This window comes from Sus scrofa, chromosome 3, assembly GCF_054392235.1.
Source record: "Sus scrofa isolate SSC_HxYL_T2T_F1_AM1 chromosome 3, Sscrofa_HxYL_maternal_Yorkshire_Landrace_v2.0, whole genome shotgun sequence".
Taxonomy (NCBI): Eukaryota; Metazoa; Chordata; class Mammalia; order Artiodactyla; family Suidae; genus Sus; species Sus scrofa.
The window spans coordinates 67237600-67242979 of record NC_139385.1 but is presented as its reverse complement, the minus strand read 5'-3'; positions in this window follow the sequence as shown (position 1 = coordinate 67242979).

Here is a 5380-nt window from a genome sequence, read left to right as displayed (position 1 = left end):
CCTGCAAAAACTTATGTGCAGATTCTCCCCCAAAGAAAGGTGGGGAAATACTGTCTTCACAGAACGACTGGAGCAGCACAGTAAACAAGGTCCAAGAGTATGGGGAGGCACTACTAAACTGTGAAGAACAAAATAAATTTAAGCAGTGTCAGCATTACTGAAAAGAGCCTTTATCCTAAACTTGGCTCAGCCCTGAAGTAGCTGTCTAGCTGTGGGCAAGTTTCAAAAACTTCCTGAATGTTAGTTTTTCCATCAGCGAAATGAGAAGATTGAACCATTCAGACTTAGAATGTATTTGGTTCCTTTTCTTCTCTCTTTTTTTTTTTTTTCTTTTTGTCTTTTTAGGGCCTCACCCATGGCATATGTAGGCGAATTGGACCTGCAGCTGCTGGCCTACACCACAGCCATAGCAACACCGGATCTGAGCCGCATCTGTGACCTACACCACAGTTCACAGCAACGCTGGATCCTTAACCCATTGAGCAAGGCCAAGGATCAAACCTGAGTCCTCACGGATCCTAGTTGGATTCATTACTGCTGAGCCACAGCAGGAACTCCTGTATTTGGTTTCTAATTCAGACATTCAGCAGTTCTGGCAGAGGGCTAACAGGCAGCTTTCACTCCTTGGTAGATGAGAGGTTGGTCTACCATCGTGCTGTTTTTTTTCCATCTGTCCCATCTATTTATTTGTTCATTGTTGGTGTGGGTTGTGGGTGTATATGGAAGAACTTTTAAAAAGTGAAATATACAATATATGAAATTAAAAATTCACTGGATGGGCTTAACAGCATATACATATTGTGGAAGAAAAAAAATGAGTGAATTTGAAAACATAGCTATAGAATTTGTCCAAAATAAAGCACAGAAAAATTAAGCTGAAAAAGAAAATTTAACAGCACCTCAGTGACCTGTAGGACCATGTCAAATGTTCTAACATACATGCTACTAGAGTTCCAGTTGGAGATCAGAGAGAAGGAAAGAAAGCAAAAGTATTTGAAGAAAAAGAGATGCGAAATTTCTAAAGTTGATGCAAATTATAAACCAAAAGTTGGTTCTTAGAGAAGATCAACAAAATTGACAAATCTTTAGCCATGCTGGCCAAGGGGAAAAAACTCAAATAATTAAAATCAGAGATGAAAAGGGGGTATTATGATCAACTTTATAGAAATAAAAAGGATTATATGGGGACCCGCTAAACAACTTTAGTTATATTCCAACAAACTAAATGGCTAGTGAAATGGAAAATTCCTGGAGAGACACTTCCCAGTTCTATGCATGTGGTCAGTAACACCTTGATACCAAAACCAGAAAAGACATCAGAAGAAAATTAAGGCCAATATTCCTTATGGATAAGAATGCAAAACTTCTTAATGAAATACTAGCAAAATTAATCCAGCAACCTATAAAGAGGATAACATAACACAACCAAGCAGGATTTACCCAGAAATGCAACTTAGGTAAATCAATCAATGCAACAAACTATATTAATGGAATAAGGGACAAGTACCACATGAGCATCTCAATAGATGAAAGAAAGCATTTGACAAAATCCAATATTTTTTTCATGGTAAAAACATTCAACAAACTAGGAATGGAAGGGAACTTCTTCAACCCGATAAAAGGTATCTATAACAAACCTAAAGCTAATATCGTACTACATGATAAAAGGCTAAATAAAGGCTTTCCCCTTAAAATCAAGGACAGAACAAAAATATTGCTCTCACCATTTTTTTTTTGTCTTTTTTTTTTTTTTTTTTTGAGGGCTGTACCTGTGGCACATGGAGTTTCCCAGGCTGGGGGTTGAATCAGAGCTGCAGCCACTGCCCTATGCCATAGCCACACTAGAGCCAAGCTGGCCTATGCCACTGCCACAGCCACACCAGAACCAAGCTGCGTCTGCGACCTACACCACAGCTCATGGCAATGCTGAATCCTTAACCCACTAAGCGAGGCCAGGGCTCGAATCTGCATCCTCATGGATACTAGTCAGATTTGTTTCCCCTGAGCCACGAAGGGAACTCCCAACTCTCACCATTTCTTTCTTTCTTTTTTTTTTTTTGTCTTTTTGCTATTTCTTTGGGCCACTCCCGTGGCATATGGAGGTTCCCAGATTAGGGGTCGAATTAGAGCTGTAGCCCCTGGCCTACACCAGAGCCACAGCAACACGGGATCCGAGCCGCGTCTGCAACCTACATCACAGTTCACAGCAACGCCGAATCGTCAACCCACTGAGCAAGGGCAGGGACCGAACCTGCAACCTCATGGTTCCTAGTCGGATTCGTTAACCACTGCGCCACGACGGGAACTCCCCAACTCTCACCATTTCTATTCAATGTAGTACTAAAAGTACTGGTCAGGGCAATTGGCAAGTACAAGAAATAAAAGATATGCAGATTTGAAAGGAAGAGTAAAACAACGTCTCTTTGCAAATGACATGATCCTATAGATGGGAAATCCTAAGAGATTCACTAAAAACTATTGGAACTAATAATTTCAGGAAAGGTTGAAGTATACAAGATCAATATACAAAAAACAATTGCACGTTGCTGTGGCTGTGGTGTAGACCGGCAGCTATAGATCTGACTAGACCCCCTAGCCTGGGAACCTCCATATGCTGCAGGAGCAGCCCTAGAAAAAGGCAAAAAGACCAAAAAAAAAAAAAAAATTGCATTTCTATATACTTACAATAGCAATCTGGAATGATATAAAGAAAACAATTCATTTACTATAGCATCAAAAATAAAAAAATACATTGGAATAAATTTAACAAAAGAAACATAAGACTTGTACATTGAAAACTGCAAAACGTCATTGAAAGAAATTAAAATTTACCTAAGAAAATGGAGAGACAGCCCATGATTATGGGTCAGAGGACTTAAATTGTTAATATGGCAATACTCCTTATATTGATTTACAGATTTAATGCAATGCCTATCAAAAACCTAGCTTGATGGAATTCCCATTGTGGCTCAGAGGTAACGAACCTGCCTAGCATCCAGAAGGACACAGGTTTGATCCCTGGCCTCACTCAGTGGGTTAAGGATCTGGTGTTGCTGTGAGCTGTGGTGTAGGTTGCAGACGTGACTCAGATCTGGTGTTGCTGTGGCTGTGGAGTAGGTTGGTGGCTACAGCTCTGATTAGACCCTAGCCAGGGAACTTCCATATGCCACGGTTGCAGCCCTAAAAAAAAAAAAAAAAAGAGAGAAACCCAGCTTGCTTTTTTTTTTTTTTTTTTTTTTTTTTTGGTACCAGGAAAATTGATCTTAAAGTTCATATGGAAATACAAGAAACCCAGAGTAGCCAAAGCAATCTTGAAAAATAAAAACAAAGATGGAGGTCTTACGCTTCCCAGTTCTAAAGTTATTGCAAAGCTATGGAAATCAAGACAGTGTGGTGCTGGCAAAGGATAGACATATATTAAGGGAACAGAATGGATAGCACAGAAATAAATGCTCATATTTATAGTTAACTGATTTCTGACAACAACACTGAAATGATTCAATGGGGAAAGGTGAACAAATGTTTCTGGATACTGATATGCCAGAGAATGGATTTAGATTCTTTCCTCACATCATACACAAAAATTATCTCATGTGAACCACAGACAATGTAAGACAAAAACTATAAACTTCTTAGCAGAAAACATAGGAGTAGATCTTTGTGCCCTTGATTAGGCATTGATTCCTTATACATGACACCTGAAGGTGCAAGTGATAAAAAAGAAGTTGGAATTCATCAAAGTATAAACTTTTGTGTTTCAAAGTACACCAGCAAGAAAGTAAAGAGTGTAAAAATATTACACTTTTAGGTAACTTAAAAGTCATATATGTTAAAAATATTTTTAAAATATTATTCTTTGTACCATATTTTACAGAAACCACTGTAGCAGATATGCTTTAATAGAACTATATGAATGCATAAAAAGTATGCTCTTTTAGTTCCTAGATACAAAAGGTTACATAAATATTGCATGAAAGGATTTTCTGGAAGTGTTGGCGGCTAAGTACATAGGCCAGTGAATTTGGCTTCCAAAACTGCCTCTTCATATAAGAATTTCACACCATATTACCAGAACTTCTTCTATTCAGTAAAGTGACATTAGATTCCCAATAAATTAATTTAAAGAAAAAGAATGTAAAAAGGCAACCAAAATATTTGAAAATTATATGTTTGATAAAGGACTTGTATGCAGTATATATAAAGAACCTCTGCAGCTCAATAAATCAAAAAATTCCCATTAAAATGGGCAAAAGATTTAAACAGACACTTCTCTGATGACATATGAATGACTAATTAATGTATTTAAAGGTGCTCAACATAATTATTTATTAGGAAAATATAAATCAAAGCCATTACACACCTACAAGAATGGCTGTAATTTTTAAAATCCCCAGATGTTTGGAATTTAAAAAGTATGATTATAGTAATCTGTGGGTCAAAGTGGAATCACAATGGAAACTAGGTAATATTTCTGAACAGTCATTAATGAAAATATGATATCTCAAAACATGTAAGATGCACTAAATACTTTGCCTTAGCTGGAAAAGTATTAATTGTTCAAAGCACATATGTTAGAAAAGAAGAAAGACTGACAACCTGATTTAAATATCCATCCCCAAGAACCTAGGCAAAATAGTGGCAAATTAAACCTCCCACAAAATAGAAAAAGAAAAGAGAGAATAATTTAATGACATAGGAAACAAAAAGCACAGTAGAAAAGATCTACAAAGCCAGAAATTGGTTTTTTGAAAAGACTAACAAAATTGATATATTTCTGATGAGACTGATTTTGAAAAAAATGAAGGGCAGAAGGGAAAAATAGTCATCCTCAGGAATGGAAAAGGGGTATGTAGATTGAATAGCTAATTGCAGGATTTTATGAACAATTTTATGTCTAAAAATTGGTTTAAATTAAATGGACAAATTCCTAATCAAACAAACAAAAAATTCAAATAACTAAAACTTACGTAAGAAGAATGCTATCTGAATAGCTCTATTACTATTAAAGAAAATGAATGTGTAATTGCAAACCTGGCCGCCATGGAAACTAAAAGCTCAGATGGCTTCACTAGGGTCATCCTGCTAAACATTTAAAGAAGAAATCATTCCACTCTTAACCTTACTCTTCCAGAAAACACAAAGTTCCTAACTCATTCTTTGAAGCTGGCTTAACCTCAATGCCAAGACTTGATAAGGCCATTATGAGCAAGAAATTTTACACGTCTCAATTTCATTCATGAGCAGAAAAAAATAAAGTATTAGCAAATCTAATCTAGCCATATATAAAAATGTTACATGTGACAAGCAAGCTGACTTGTTCTGGGAGGACAAGGTCAAATTAACATTTGAAAATCAATCAATATAAGAAAGGAGAAAATGA